Here is a 16,989-nt window from a genome sequence, read left to right as displayed (position 1 = left end):
TCACAAATCGGGTCTGAACCGATACCAAAAGATTGGGATTGTCCCCTGCATATTCTCGGACCATAATGCCTTGAAATTAGAACTAAATCACAACAAGAAGTTTGGAAGGACCTCAAACACATGGAGGTTAAGGACCATCCTGCTAAAAGATAAAAGGGTCAACCAGGAAATTAAGGAAGAATTAAAAAGATTCATGGAAACTAATGAGAATGAAGATACAACCGTTCAAAATCTTTGGGATGCAGCAAAAGCAGTCCTAAGGGGGAAATACATCGCAATACAAGCATCCATTCAAAAACTGGAAAGAACTCAAATACAAAAGCTAACCTTACACATAAAGGAGGAGCTAGAGAAAAAACAGCAAATAGATCCTACACCCAAGAGAAGAAGGGAGTTAATAAAGATTCGAGCAGAACTCAACGAAATCGAGACCAGAAGAACTGTGGAACAGATCAACAGAACCAGGAGTTGGTTCTTTGAAAGAATTAATAAGATAGATAAACCATTAGCCAGCCTTATTAAAAAGAAGAGAGAGAAGACTCAAATTAATAAAATCATGAATGAGAAAGGAGAGATCACTACCAACACCAAGGAAATACAAACGATTTTAAAAACATATTATGAACAGCTATACGCCAATAAATTAGGCAATCTAGAAGAAATGGACGCATTCCTGGAAAGCCACAAACTACCAAAACTGGAACAGGAAGAAATAGAAAACCTGAACAGGCCAATAACCAGGGAGGAAATTGAAGCAGTCATCAAAAACCTCCCAAGACACAAGAGTCCAGGGCCAGATGGCTTCCCAGGAGAATTTTATCAAACGTTTAAAGAAGAAATCATACCTATTCTCCTAAAGCTGTTTGGAAAGATAGAAAGAGATGGAGTACTTCCAAATTCGTTCTATGAAGCCAGCATCACCTTAATTCCAAAGCCAGACAAAGACCCCGCCAAAAAGGAGAATTACAGACCAATATCCCTGATGAACATGGATGCAAAAATTCTCAACAAGATACTGGCCAATAGGATCCAAGAGTACATTAAGAAAATTATTCACCATGACCAAGTAGGATTTATCCCTGGGACACAAGGCTGGTTCAACACCCGTAAAACAATCAATGTGATTCATCATATCAGCAAGAGAAAAACCAAGAACCATATGATCCTCTCATTGGATGCAGAGAAAGCATTTGACAAAATACAGCATCCATTCCTGATTAAAACTCTTCAGAGTGTAGGGATAGAGGGAACATTCCTCGACATCTTAAAAGCCATCTATGAAAAGCCCACAGCAAATATCATTCTCAATGGGGAAGCACTGGGAGCCTTTCCCCTAAGATCAGGAACAAGACAGGGATGTCCACTCTCACCACTGCTATTCAACATAGTACTGGAAGTCCTAGCCTCAGCAATCAGACAACAAAAAGACATTAAAGGCATTCAAATTGGCAAAGAAGAAGTCAAACTCTCTCTCTTCGCCGATGACATGATACTCTACATAGAAAACCCAAAAGTCTCCACCCCAAGATTGCTAGAACTCATACAGCAATTCGGTAGCGTGGCAGGATACAAAATCAATGTCCAGAAGTCAGTGGCATTTCTATACACTAACAATGAGACTGAAGAAAGAGAAATTAAGGAGTCAATCCCATTTACAATTGCACCCAAAAGCATAAGATACCTAGGAATAAACCTCACCAAAGATGTAAAGGATCTATACCCTCAAAACTATAGAACACTTCTGAAAGAAATTGAGGAAGACACAAAGAGATGGAAAAATATTCCATGCTCATGGATTGGCAGAATTAATATTGTGAAAATGTCAATGTTACCCAGGGCAATATACACGTTTAATGCAATCCCTATCAAAATACCATGGACTTTCTTCAGAGAGTTAGAACAAATTATTTTAAGATTTGTGTGGAATCAGAAAAGACCCCAAATAGCCAGGGGAATTTTAAAAAAGAAAACCATATCTGGGGGCATCACAATGCCAGATTTCAGGTTGTACTACAAAGCTGTGGTCATCAAGACAGTGTGGTACTGGCACAAAAACAGACACATAGATCAGTGGAACAGAATAGAGAATCCAGAAGTGGACCCTGAACTTTATGGGCAACTAATATTCGATAAAGGAGGAAAGACTATCCATTGGAAGAAAGACAGTCTCTTCAATAAATGGTGCTGGGAAAATTGGACATCCACATGCAGAAGAATGAAACTAGACCACTCTCTTTCACCATACACAAAGATAAACTCAAAATGGATGAAAGATCTAAATGTGAGACAAGATTCCATCAAAATCCTAGAGAAGAACACAGGCAACACCCTTTTTGAACTCGGCCATAGTAACTTCTTGCAAGATACATCCACAAAGGCAAAAGAAACAAAAGCAAAAATGAACTATTGGGACTTCATCAAGATAAGAAGCTTTTGCACAGCAAAGGATACAGTCAACAAAACTCAAAGACAACCTACAGAATGGGAGAAGATATTTGCAAATGACATATCAGATAAAGGGCTAGTTTCCAAGATCTATAAAGAACTTCTTAAACTCAACACCAAAGAAACAAACAATCCAATCATGAAATGGGCAAAAGACATGAACAGAAATCTCACAGAGGAAGACATAGACATGGCCAACATGCATATGAGAAAATGCTCTGCATCACTTGCCATCAGGGAAATACAAATCAAAACTACAATGAGATACCACCTCACACCAGTGAGAAGGGGGAAAATTAACAAGGCAGGAAACAACAAATGTTGGAGAGGATGCGGAGAAAAGGGAACCCTCTTACACTGTTGGTGGGAATGTGAACTGGTGCAGCCACTCTGGAAAACTGTGTGGAGGTTCCTCAAACAGTTAAAAATATACCTGCCCTACGACCCAGCAATTGCACTGTTGGGGATTTACCCCAAAGATACAAATGCAATGAAACGCCGGGACACCTGCACCCCGATGTTTCTAGCAGCAATGGCCACTATAGCCAAACTGTGGAAGGAGCCTCGGTGTCCAACGAAAGATGAATGGATAAAGAAGATGTGGTTTATGTATACAATGGAATATTACTCAGCTATTAGAAATGACAAATACCCACCATTTGCTTCAACGTGGATGGAACTGGAGGGTATTATGCTGAGTGAAGTAAGTCAGTTGGAGAAGGACAAACATTATATGTTCTCATTCATTTGGGGAATATAAATAATAGTGAAAGGGAAAATAAGGGAAGGGAGAAGAAATGTGTGGGAAATATCAGAAAGGGAGACAGAACGTAAAGACTGCTAACTCTGGGAAACGAACTAGGGGTGGTAGAAGGGGAGGAGGGCGGGGGGTGGGAGTGAATGGGTGACGGGCACTGGGTGTTATTCTGTATGTTAGTAAATTGAACACCAATAAAAAAAATAAATAAATAAAGTATAAAAAAAAAAAAAGAAGCTAGGGCAAATCTTACCATCTTCATCTTATACTAAAGTTCAGAGAAGTTAACTAATCTGCCAAATCAAAGAACATGAGTAGCAGAAGAATTAAAACACAAGATTAAGTTCAAACTAAATATTCATAAGTATAAAATTTTAAAAGTCAGTTTGTGCAGACAGGGGAATATGAGATCTTAAAGACCAGAAAGGACAGATAAAAAGAGAAAACGGTACACACCTAGGTCCACATTCTCTTCAAGAGTGTATTCTAGATAAAGAACGGTATTTAAGTTGTTACAGATCACATGGGGGACAAGGATCCAAGAACCTGAGAATTAATGAAAGACAAGTCAATGATCAGAGAGAATCCAAGAGACAGAAAATGATGAAGAAGCATAAAGGGTGCAGTAATAGTAATTAAGAAACTACTTCGTAAAGATCAAGAGCCCAAAAAATCTAGATGGACTAGAAGAAAAAATCCAGTAATATCAGCATAAAATACTAACAGACTTACAGGATGATTTTCCAGTGACAGTTACTGTAAGTGGATTGGCTTATAGGAATTACATGTTTCCTAAGGGCACATGGCAGAGAAATTTATGGAATTAGGAAAGGCACACTAAAGATGAAACATGATGAAATATAGTCAAGAAGGACAAGGAGAGAAAAAAACAAAGCTTGGAGTGGATTTCAGATAGCCTGATGGTGTTCATGAAAAACAGGCAGAATTTTTTAAAAATATTTTATTTATATTCAATTTCCCCCATCAAGTGCCCCTCTCAATGCCCATCACCCAGTCACCCCATCCCCCTGCCCAACTCCCCTTCCACTACCCCTTGTTCGTTTCCCAGAGTTAGGAGTCTCTCATGTTTTGTCACCCTCTCTGATTTTTCCCACGCATTTTCTCCCCTTTCCCCTATGATCCCTTTCACTTGATGGGATGAGCACTGGGTGTTATACTATATGTTGGCAAATCGAACTCCAATAAAAAAAAATACAGAAAATAAATAAATAAATCACAAAAAATAAATAAATTGAATTTGCCAACATATAATACCCAGTGCTCGTTCATTTCATAGAGACAGGATTTAGTCGAAGAATGGATGCTTTCTGACAGACACAAAACACATCAGTTTCAGAAGTGTCATTACAGTGAGAATGTGTTAAGAAACAAAGGTCTGGGCCAGAAAACAAGGAGAAATCAGAGAAAAAAAGAGGCACTGAAACTCTGCACACAGAACTAGGCCAAAATAAGAAAAATAAATGGACCAATGTAAGGAATGAAAACTTAGAAATTTAGCTGAACCCTCCTGAAAATCACAATGCGGTCCCACAAGAAATCCTACAGGCAGCAATCATGACTGCAGATCACAATTCAGCAGAAAGATGAAATACAGAAAAGCTGAAGGAAAACATATTATAGCAACTCCCCCACCCCAAAACAGCAGCTCATATGCAAAATTCTGTCCCAGGTAACCCAACTCTCTAAACAGATGAGAAGTTGAGAGGCCACCTATCCCCAGAGCCATTTTTCATCCCAGAGCCATTTTTCATCCCAGAGCCATTTTTCAAAGACCCAAGAAAAATCCACAAGGGGCAGAGGCAGCTAAGCCTACAGCAACTTAGAAATACAGAATTCATAGGGAAAATGGTAAATATATTTCACCAATTTCTCAGCTTTGCCAAAGGGCAGTACTCTCTCATGTGCTCAGAATGAGCGTTGGTATCTGCTTTTTCTTGATACGTATTTGGAGCATTATATTGGGGGCCCTTAAATCTCTATAATTCTTAGATGCTCTTGCCATGTGACTGCAGATTTGAATAGACAATCTAATTCCAAACTACTCATTTTCCATTGAGCTCAAGGTGCTTGGAAAGAAATGAATCAGATATATAAATGAAGGGGATCCCTGGGTGGCGCAGCGGTTTGGCGCCTGCCTTTGACCCAGGGCGCGATCCTGGAGACCCGGGATCGAATCCCACATCGGGCTCCCGGTGCATGGAGCCTGCTTCTCCCTCTGCCTGTGTCTCTGCCTCTCTCTCTCTCACTGTGTGCCTATCATAAATAAATTAAAAAAATAAAAAAAAATGTTTAAAAAAAAAAAAGATATATAAATGAATTCTGAGAATTGAAAGGTTTTTAGATAAAGGTCTCCTTACAAATGGGCTGATTGGGAATTGTCTGTTGAGGACTTCCCAGCTCACACACTTTCCCTTCACTCCTTTCCATACTGCCGAATTTGGCCTGTTTTCTTCCCCCTTTCTGTGGGCTCCAGAAGCACATTTATACACCTAAGACTTTCAGCTATCATTTTGCCAGGTTTAGAAACTACCACAGTGAAATTAGTATTTAGAATACCTACAGTGGAGCCCAAAGGTCTTTCAGTATTTTGGTGGATACAATAGATTCTCAGGACTGGAAAGAATGGTTCTCAGACTTTAGATGATAAAGAGAAGATGAACACTACTTACCAGCCTTTCCTCTTGTATCAAGAGCAATCAGTCTATCATTTTAATAACACAAGAAAGAGGATAATATTAAGAGCATGGAGCCACCAGCTCCTTGCCTGAATGTTTAAAAAAGAGATCATAGATGTGACGTTTATTTTTTTAAGATTATTTATTTATTTATTCAGGGAGAGAGAGAGGCAGAGGGAGAAGCAGGCTCCATGCAGGGAGCCTGACATGGGACTCGATCCTGGGTCTCCAGAATCACACCCCGGGCTGCAGGCGGCGCTAAACCGCTGCACCACCAGGGCTGCCTGCAAAGTGTATTTAAATGAAGCATTTAAAGCAACCGATGCAGGACACCTGGGGGGCTCAGTGGTTGAGTGTCTGCCTTTGGCTCAGGTTGTGATCCCGGGGTTCTGGGATCAAGTCCCAGATCAGGCCCCCTGTGGGAAAGTCTGCTTCTCCCTCTGCCTATGTCTCTGCCCCTCTCTGTGTTTCTCATGAATAAGTAAATAAAATCTTTAAAAAAGAAGCCAAAAAAATCTTTAAAAATAAATAAACCAACCAATGCCTCTCAAACTCAGATTACCTTCAAGGATACTAAAATTTAAAGTCTCTTCTATACTTGTATCTTTGCCCAATAAAAATCATCTTTAGGTATTACTCATTATTAGTCGAAATAAACTACAAGGTGGAAGGGGGGAGACATATGAAAGCTTTAAAAACTTGAAGAACAACAGTGCTATGCATTTCTTTTCAATGCCCATGTTCTGAAGCTGAACCCAGTAGGGAGAAGTGGTGTTTGCAGACTGTCATGGTTTTCTCTTGAGATATGTGTCTATCTCCTTCCATATTTGCAGCCTACATCTTTGGGCCATGGTAATGTAACTCCCAGATCTGTGATATCCCTTAGGTTGCTGGGGAGACATTGAAACACATGGAGGAGGGAAAGGGGGAAGGGAGCAGGAGACACTCACCTGAACACACAGTGCCCATGACACCTGTCCCACTAAAAGCCCTTGTCCTTTGAACTGTCTGCTTTGTCCTCATCCTTGGGAGCAGCTCTAGAGGGAGGGTGCTGCTATTCTAGCCCTACTCTGCCCTTCCCCATACTGTAGGCCTCTGGAAGGTAAGAGACCATTTATTTTTTGTCATTCCCTGTCTCCTGGTTCCCTTTCTGAAGATTTATCCTCTGCTAATCCTCTCCTTAGACGAACAACCAAAGTGGCCAAAGAACCCCATCTTAAAATGTTTGGAGCTGTCATGGTTTTCTGAGTGGGTTTCAGCACCCGTTATTTCTACAATTGCAAGATCATTTGGTGCTGCCTTAGAATAAACATGGTGAACAGGAAATGGAATGGTGGTAGGTGGGGGGGAAGTACTGTTTTTATGAGTAAATCTTATGAAGTCATTTTATTCTTTAGTTGTCATGTTGTGTAAGTTTGATAAAAATAAAAATAAAACATGAACTTCTATTTCCTGACTGGTTTGTGCACCCAGTGAGGAGCTACTAAACTCTACTAGGAGGAGCCCTGTACCGACAGGCTGCAGGGCATGCATGTTGGCCCCATGGTTGGACAGTCAGTGACCAAAGAATAGTCCCTCTGACTTATTAGAACACCATGAACAATATGAATTCCTGCAAATGCCTGCATGTAATGAGTGGAGTTTATCATGAAATGAGGCAGAAGGGTCACTGTACTGTTAAGAGAACCCCTAATTTTAATAAAATATCATTATATCTCTCAATCCTGCCAAGAAATGACAAAACAAAATAGCAGGAAGGGAGGAAAAGCTTTTCAGGACAAGGGTAGCTTCTATGTTATTAAGATGCACCAAGTTACCTTCCATCCTAGGTGTATATATATAATGAATCCAGGCAAACCACTGACAAGAAACATTTGGAAATTAGACAAAATAGATTCCTAGACTCAAGCAAAAGTTCAAGGTGAGGGGGAGAAGGCGAGGAGCAGACTCAGATGGAAAAGAAGTCATTACCAGCTCCTCTGGAATACCAATAAACCTTAGTTTTGTGAAAACATATTTTTTATGGAATTTCATAAACATCCCCTTGTGGTCCCTTGACATTTCAACCTAACTACATGTGCAAATGGAGGGCATGTTTATAGAATAGCCAAAAATTAGAAAGGCCGATGGTAGGCAGCTGGAGAGTGTTTTTGCTTAATAAAGGACTGAAAAATTTCACGGGGTTGAAGTACCTAAATGATCTATGCTTATACTAATTAGGTGTGTGAGGGTGACTTTGTTTTGGTCAAAAGTCCAAGGGAACAGATAGGCTTGGGGGTTTCCTGATGGCTGAGTGCCAGCCAGGCCTTTAACTAATTAAGAACCAGTTTCTCTGCATGGATATTTAAATTAAACAAGCCCTCTCACAGCCAAGGCTTCTATCTGGTTCTAATTAACACTTATGCCAGCTGTGAAAATCCTCACCTGTAGCCATTTTGTTTGTTTTGTGACTCAAAACAATATATTATTAAAAATACTTCTATTCTATGGCTCTTGTATATCCTCACCTCCACAAGGATCTGAAGAGAGGCAAGTACTTATCAGCTCAGGTGGAAAGAGTGAGACTAGATCTGTTGAGAAGAGATCACATTTAGAGAAATTACTCTCTGAGCAACAGGCTACATATGTCCCTTTGTACACTAAGAACAATCTTTTCTTTCTTTGCTCTCTTCCCACCACACTTACAGCTGGCATCTCTTGCCATTTCTTGCCTCTACTGACGTCTTTTCCCAGACATTAATCACTGTGTCATCTGCTAGACAAAGACACAAGCCCTTAGGGAGGGCAGAACCTCCACTCTAGACTCCGGCAGAAGAGCTCCAGCAGAAGTGCACAGGTCTGCTATTTGGGGCTCTAGCAGTCACAAGGCTCTCCTGAGGAACTCATGGTTATCCAGAGTCCTTTGGTTGTATTCTACTAGAAAGACCTGGAGATTCTGCCTGGTCCAGCCAGTGTGGCAACTTCATTGGCTTCCTCTGGACCTTGGACAGAACTTCTTTAATTGTCTATCTATGGAACACCTAGGTGGCTCAGTGGTTGAGCATCTGCCTTCGGCCCATGGCATGATCCTGGAGTCCCAGGATCGAGTCCCACATCGGGCTCCCTGCAGGGAGCCTGCTTCTCCCTCTGCCTGTGTCTCTGCCTCACTCTGTGTCTCCCATGAATAAATAAATAAAATCTAAAAAAAATTGTCTATCTACACATAGACACATAGCGCTACCTCGTGTCTCTCTTGACACTTCACCTAGGACCTAAGGTCCTTTGCTAGGAGGCAGTTTTTTCCTAGAACCAATTCCATACACTGGTATGCAAATATGACCAAGCCAGGGGCACCTTGTTGGCTCTGTTAGTGAAGTGTCTGCCTTCAGCTCAGGTCATGATCCCAGGGTCCTGGGACAGAGCCCTGCATCGGGCTCCTGCTCAGTGGGAGGCCTGCTTATCCCTCTCCCTCTGCCCCTTCCCCTGCTTGTGCTCTTTCTCTCTGTCAAATAAATAAAAAAATCTTTAAAAAAATATGAACAAGCCAGAGAAAGTCTCTGTCTCACCCATGTTTATAGTCCCATGGGCCAGACCTATCATCAGTCTGCATCAAGCCACGAGAATGAACCACAACTCTTCTTGTGAGGATCATGGCCTTCTCACCATTCCTACCTATGCTGTTGTTGAAGTGGAGAAGCAATGTATCTGCATCAACCACACAACTCTTTAAATGCCATGCCGTACAATGCTTTTTGGAGCATTAGGTTTAACAAAAATTAGAGTATTTAAAATAAATTTACTGAATTATTATGCGATTTCTAGGTGTGTACATAATATTTGAGTTTGGAGACAAAATGGAAGTGAAATATCTGAGGGAGAAAACATAGATTTACTTACCAAAAACCGGTGACAAGACTCTTCATCAGAACCAATACAGATGTTTTCATAGCAAGACTAGTTGGCAAAACACGAAGATGTTGGCAGTGGTTATAACTCTATGTAATTGGATTGCTAGTGATTTTTGAATTCTTTCAGTTCTGTGTAAGAGCTTGGAGGAGAGAGTGCACAGCTCTTCCTATCTGCATCCAGTGATATCACATCTATGGCTTAAAATTGGCCATGATGGAAGTATTTTCACCTCAGAAATTGGCAAATGCTATATACCAGAGTGCTTTCTCTTCTTATAGAGAGCCAGTTGTTAAACATTTACTAGCATACCACTTTTTGTAGTCTCTAGACCTTCTCTGCAAGAACATAATTACAATCTGAAGTTATTTTTAAAGAAAATAAAATGTGAGTATATTAACCTTTGTGTACATGGTGCTTTTTCATCAAATACTAAGAAAATTGATTTTTCCTACATAAAAGACCCATAATCCACATAGGCTTGCCCTTAAGTTTCCACTAAAATCCAATCTCTCTCCAATATCCATATAAATAAGTATGAAAACACATTTAATCTAAGCATGAGTTTGAGGCAGAAAAATCAAACTGAGAATTTATAGCCCATTAAAATTCCAAATAATTAGCAACCATTCACAACCAGGCCCCAGATGAATAGAAGGGCAAAAGCCTGAATTCATTAGGATTCAAGAAGCCAGGCTCCACCTCAACTTTTGAATATAGTCACTTTCACTTCTCCTAGGTTCCTTAATTCTGGGGAGATCCATACAAATAGATATTAACTGTTTTGGATTCCTCTGCCTTGTGACCATTTTTAAATGCCAATGCTTGGGGCACCTGGGTGGTTCAGTCAGTCTGCCTTCCACTCAGGTCATGATCCTGGAGTACTCGGATTGAGACCCATGTCAAACTCCCTGCTCTGCTTCTCCCTCTTCCTGTGCTCCTCCCCCTGCTCATGCTGTTTGTGTGTGTGTCTCTCTCTCAAATAAATAAAATCTTTTTAAAAAGATAAATGCCAGTGCTTAGTGAAATTACCCACCAGACCATTTATTTAGGTCTTTCCCACACATCCCCCAACTAAGAGACCCAAGATGAGCAAAATCTGCAGTGGGCACAAATGTGTGTGGAATGAACTGGAGGTGGCAGAGTTAAGTTTCATACCTTTCTTGGACTAGCACATAAGTTAAGGTCACTGTCATGGTAGCTGTTGAAGGAACTAAGCGGTTTTGGGTAAAGCTTTCTCTAAATACCTCAGGCCTTAGTTTTTCACTTAATGAGAAATAACAATGACCCCAGGGTCCAGGGCTTTCAAGTAATTTCATCAATTACAAGGATAAATCAAAAGGCTTTGAAATGTCAATGTGCTATGTAACAGCTAGACACTTAAATTTCTAATCAAAAAGAAATGTGGATTTTTTGACCTTGGGTGGGTGAACTTTAGGTTTCATGATCCTACCAAAATATAACTTCTGCTAATATAAAAGTAGAGGAAACAGAGATCTTTTGAGCCTAAAAGTTAACAGTCTCTTGCAGATCATCTTACGGTAGGGCACATTTATATTTAAGCATCTTGTCCCATCTTTCGCACTGCCAATGTTTTCACCTAATCTTAAATAAACTAATCACAGCCCAGAAGGGACTCGTTATAGGGGAAAAAGAGGAGAATTTTTTTTTTAGAGGAGAATTTTCTAGGACTGCCAGTTAACAGGCACCTGTTCAGCTTGACAAATCCTAGGATGTCATTCTGGGTGCTAAGCCACATCAGCCTCGAGTGTAAGGTGTCCACTGTGACCAGTATAGAACCCGGCTCAGAACAAGGAACATCTCAGGTCCCCGGGGCCACCTCTTGCTTCAAAGCAAGGTCACAGAGGTGTGCTATCCAGAGAAACCAGTGTAACCTATGAGGAGTTTGCTGTAGCTGAGGAAGGGAACAGGGAGAGGGCTACGCCAAGCAGTGTAACGACCTGTTCCGATATATACATATACATTTAGAAAATGGGGACTCAGTTCCTTGAGCACCTCCTGTGTGCTGGGGGGATTACAAAGAGAGTCACACTTAACTCTCGCAATATCCTTAATAGCAAAGCATGAGAGTAGTTTTGCAGAGAAGGAAATGGAGTCTCAGAGGATAGACAGTTCCTGGCAGAGGCAGGTTTGAACTGAGGTCTGACTGACCTCGCTAGGCAAGCTAGAAAGCACCAAGCCTCCAAACTACATAATGCAGGTGTGTGTATTCTACAGGTGATAGGAACACATACTGTTCTTGGGCTTACCGTCCCATGGCTGCAGAGGAAGGCCACATTCCCAGACATATGCCAGACTGACTGATACCTCTAAAAGTGTAAACTGGTGAGAAAATGAAACCCCCGCTCTGAGATTAGGTGTTCCTGTGTTCTGAAAGCTTCGCCCCCAAATTAGTATGAAATCTCATTCCTCATCAGAGAGGAATCCTGACCCATACCTTGCCAGAAAATCGACAGTTGGGTGAAATCCAGTACAGACTCATAACCTCTACATGTTTTCAAGAAGCCCAGGAGACAGGAACCTGGGCAAAACGGCACCAAAGAAGGGGAATGCTTACCGATCAAGCCTTGTAGTTTGGCTGCTGTATTGATACTGTGACCTGGACAGGGAGAAGACAGAGCACTTAGCATACAGGAGCATTAAATAATCCAATCAACATTAGCACTTCTTGTCAGGAGCAATTCACCGCAATTCATCCATCCCACTGCACATGTCTGTGTAATGGAGCAGGAAACACAGGGGTCTGGGAGCCTTTGCATATGAACTTCATGCCTTGCCCCCAGCCTCCAGCACCTGATCTTGTTGAAAGTGTTTAACAGTGGCACAAAGGGTTGAAATCATATGTTAGAAGTCAGCTGAGCTGCTATTGCCTTAGAGTGAAAATGAGCAGAGTGTCTCCCAGACTCAGACAAGAGGCTCACCGTGTAGTAAAACTGGCCTGTCGTTCCAGCAATGTCTGTAAAGCAACGAAATGACCAAGGATGTATGGAAGAGTAAAGCTTTAGAGGAGAACTGACCTCTGTATTACTTTAATTGTTGTCCTCTGCCTTCAGGACCCCTATCAAATAAATACAGGGAAGATTGACTGGCAGACAACCATTTCCTGCCCCTTACTTGGTCCATGGGTCTCATCACACCCCCCCTTTTGCATAGATAGAGTTATATTCACACCCATGTTGTCATCATACCTGTTGAGATGAAAGTAGCACCCTGCTTTTCTTTGATTTCTGAAGTTTGTTTTCTACAATCTAGTCCATCCCATCCTTCTGATGTCCATTACTGTCTTTGCAAAATGAATAAAAAGAGAGATTAAAACATTGGTGTTAAAAAGTCACAGTGAGTAATATTATATTGTATACATATACCACATCTTCCTTATCCATTCATCTTTCGATGGACACCGAGGCTCCTTCCACAGTTTGGCTATTGTGGACATTGCTGCTATAAATATTGGGGTGCAGGTGTTCCAGCGTTTCACTGCATCTGTATCTTTGGGGTAGTCAGCCATTAGAAACGACAAATACCCACCATTTGCTTTGACATGGATGGAACTGGAGGGTATTATGCTGAGTGAAATAAGTCAATCGGAGGACAAACATTATATGGTCTCATTTATTTGAGGAATATAAAAAATAATGAAAGGGAATAAAGGGGAAAGGAGTGAAAATATCAGTGAGGATGACAGACATGAGAGACTCCTAACTCTGGGAAACGAAGAAGGGGTGGTGGAAAGGGAGGTGGGCGGGGGGGTTGGGGTGACTGGGTGACAGGCACTAAGAGGGGCACTTGACAGGATGAGCACTGGGTGATATGCTATATGTTGGCGAACTGAACTCCAATAAAAAAAAAAGTCATAGTGAAGTATCTTTGAAATCACAACTGTCTAATCATGCCAAACTCTATAACAGCAGCATCTGCAGCTTAGAGAAGAACATTAAATAATACTGTTACTGCCCAACACAGAGCATGTACACTGAGTACAGGAAATAGCAATGGAAGAAGTGTGACAGTTACTAATATTGGCTTTTGTGGATGTGGCCTTTGGAAACCATCCCCTCTAGGATTCTCTGAGCAAAGTGGATACCACAGATGTGCCTTCAAGCTCGACACCTGGACCTAAATCCCATGGTTAGAAGTTGTTCAAAGTTTAGGGCCCTGTTTGAAACAGTACAATTTGTGAAGCTTTTTAACATCCCCATTCCTAAAACCTTGGTTCATCACAGCAACAAAACCCGAGGCAGCTTTCAATACTGTCAATAATTGATCTTTCTGATTTCTCAATAAAGTCTAGGAAGACAGTATTTGTAGAATACCAATGTCCTACTTACAAGGTATCAATAAGTCATTTACCTAATAAACAATATACATAATTCAAGTCAAAATCAAGAATAAACTAGACAGATTCAATCGGCACCCTTTTACCTTAAGGCAGGAATCCGGTTCCTCTCAGTGAGTAGGGTTTTCAGGTTTTTGAGAGAAACAAGTCTTCCTTTCAATGGGTTCTCCCTTTGAATACTGGAGGTCACACAACAGAAGCATAGATATAAATAAGCGCTGTCTGTCGGTTGCCAAGGCACGCGCACTTTATGTTGAATCGTTGAACCCAGCTTACCACGCCAGAGTCTGGCAGGCGTGCTCCGCCAAAGGGGCGGGGCCAGCATGCGCCAGCAAAGGGAGGAGCCTCGTATTCCCGCCATTTTCTATCCTGACTAATCGCTAATGAACAATGTTGTTTCCTGCTTGTGACTAGAGACTATACAAATCTCCCCCCCCCCCCGCCGCCCCGTGAAATAACACCTGGGGAAGAGGACCTGGGGGGAAAATTTTTAAGTTACTATTATGTTAAATACACAACTATACTGTAAAACAAAACTCAGAACAAGGCAACATGACTTACAGTGGCCACTCACTGCCAGAAAGCACAGCAATCTCACTGTGCCTTTCTTAATTTATATCCCACACTTGTCGAAGGAAATGCATGCAAAAGACTAGGGGCAGAAATGAGTTGAGTAACATGCTATTACACATCCAATTTATTTTATTTTATTTTTTATTTTTGCAAAAAATAAAATCCCAAACAGCATTCAGTGGTGGACAGTGACAGGCACTTGGGGGCATCCAATGTCCTAAAACAAGTTCTTAGCCATTCAGATTGTGAATGTGTGAGCGTTTTTACACTAAAAATACTACAGCACCTTCTTTCTATTAGAAAACTCTTTACCGGGATCCCTGGGTGGCGCAGCTGTTTAGCGCCTGCCTTTGGCCCAGGGCGCGATCCTGGAGACCCGGAATCGAATCCCACATCAGGCTCCCGGTGCATGGAGCCTGCTTCTCCCTCTGCCTGTGTCTCTGCCTCTCTCGCTCTCTCTGTGTGACTAACATAAATAAATAAAAATTAAAAAAAAAAGAAAGAAAACTCTTTACCCTGTTTGTTCATTGAAGATAACACGGAACTTTTTTATACTAAGAGCTACTTGTAATGTCACAAAACGATACTAAACATATAATTCCTCTATAAAACAAAGTGCTAAACCATGATAAACGGCAGTCCATGATGGACACTCCACTGCATTCACTGCCATTAAACATTATGGACTGAGCCAGATGATTAAATTCTACATGTGTAAGCCCAGAGTACCCCAAAATGTTTTTTAAGGAAATGCATGAAGTGAGAACACCACCAGAATTTAAACCAAGTAAATTTATACCAAATACACAATTATCAAATAAAAGGCACTCAATTTGACCATTCATTTCCTCCACAGAAATTGAAATTGCACAAACCTTGCCATCATAAATCTGACATCCTCGACACCAAAATTTAACTGAATGCAATGAGGATGAACAAACCATTGTTTTCTAAAATTAAACATCGAAATGTATTCAATACTGGCTGAAGGGAAGCTTAGGAGCATTCACGGTGTTTGTAAACCATCAAGTGCATATGAGACGAAACTTTTAAAGGAAAATGCATGAGAAGTGGCGGGACCACGTGTGGTTAAATACAGTAATGTAAAAATGCAAAGCACTGTTAAGGTTTCTGAAGGCTCTTTAAGTTCAATGAGCCAAGTTCTACGCTGATCAGATGGTCAGTTTCCTCATTTTTAAAGTTGAAAATATCAGGGAACGTTTTGTTTCTTTTAAAATTAAGTCAGCGTATGAGAGGATTGATTCTGAAATTTTACCACATCAATGATATTTAAGGGGTAACAGCCCTGTAAAACTACGCCCAAAGGAAGCGAAGAAGCACTGTCCTAATGCCGTCGTACACGGTCCCTCAGCATGTGAAATTTCTTTTTGGGGTTGAATTTAACAGAAACAAGGGGACAAAGGCCAAGAACTAAATATACTGAGGCAATAGTCATCCCGAAATTTAAAATCGAAGACAAAATCAGCTCCCTGGCAGCCACCAAGCTGTCCTGCTCCCGCTCAGACAATAGCGCCATCTATTTCCTCATTTTTAAGTTGAAAACAGTACAGTACCTTAACACCACGTATAAGAGGGGACCAAACCCAATATTTAAACAAGTAAAATATCAAAATTATCATGTGGTAGCATAGGGCACAACACTGTGTCCCTATTCAACTAAGAGACCGACACTGTCACAAATCTAAAGCCCTCTAGACTATTAAAGAATATTATTAATTATAATATTATTAAAACACATTACTTCACATACCAACTTATAAAAAGTGTACTACAAATAGCCAACTATCAATGACAACTAAGAATTAAATTAACCTTACGCTTTTGTGATTGTATGTGGGAGCTGCCGCCATGTTCCCTCACCACTGAGGAGAACGCTCTACCACAGACTCACCACAAAACCCAAGACGAAATGGGCACCGTCACAAACCGCTGCGCTCCTTTTATAACCAGCATATGGCTCCGCCTTCAATGATCCTGATTGGTTGGTATGAGAATGATTGACAGGGAAACTATTCACTCTTCTCTTTCTGTGGAAAATCTATCCACATTGTAGGTGTCCGCTCCCTATTGGTGGGGAGGTATTTGCTTGGAATGTTTGTGCTTGAGTTGGGGTTACTCCAACTCCAGGCTAAACAAGCCACTCAGAACTCAAACCAGACTCCCTGATTGGTCCCAGCTTGAATTAAAAACAGACCTCCAACCATTTTTTTTTCAGATTTGCATACCATTGTCTCCTTCTAGAAAGTTCTCTCCAC

At 41.1% G+C, this 16,989-nt stretch overlaps 1 protein-coding gene across 11 annotated transcripts in view; it reads right to left on the bottom strand.

Moving 5' to 3' along the window:
* Positions 1–16,641, bottom strand: part of USP26 (ubiquitin specific peptidase 26) — a 62,930-nt gene extending 46,289 nt beyond the window's left edge. For 5 of the 11 annotated variants that reach the window (XM_072815433.1, XM_072815440.1, XM_072815435.1 and 2 more), the window contains exons 1-5: positions 16,552–16,641; positions 12,993–13,083; positions 12,362–12,403; positions 9,775–9,831; positions 8,406–8,468 (exon numbers count right to left, since the gene is read on the bottom strand). The gene's annotated coding sequence lies outside the window, so the exon portion shown is untranslated. Of the gene's footprint in view, positions 1–8,405; positions 8,469–9,774; positions 9,832–12,361; positions 12,404–12,992; positions 13,088–14,226; positions 14,320–16,546 lie in introns of all 11 variants that reach the window. The other 6 variants (XM_072815442.1, XM_072815445.1, XM_072815437.1 and 3 more) reach the window with 5 other exon arrangements.
* Positions 16,642–16,989: the final 348 nt, after the last annotated feature.

This window comes from Canis lupus, chromosome X, assembly GCF_048164855.1.
Source record: "Canis lupus baileyi chromosome X, mCanLup2.hap1, whole genome shotgun sequence".
NCBI classification, from domain to species: Eukaryota; Metazoa; Chordata; class Mammalia; order Carnivora; family Canidae; genus Canis; species Canis lupus.
The sequence above is the reverse complement of the archived record's forward strand: the minus strand, read 5'-3'. Positions and strand labels throughout refer to the sequence as shown.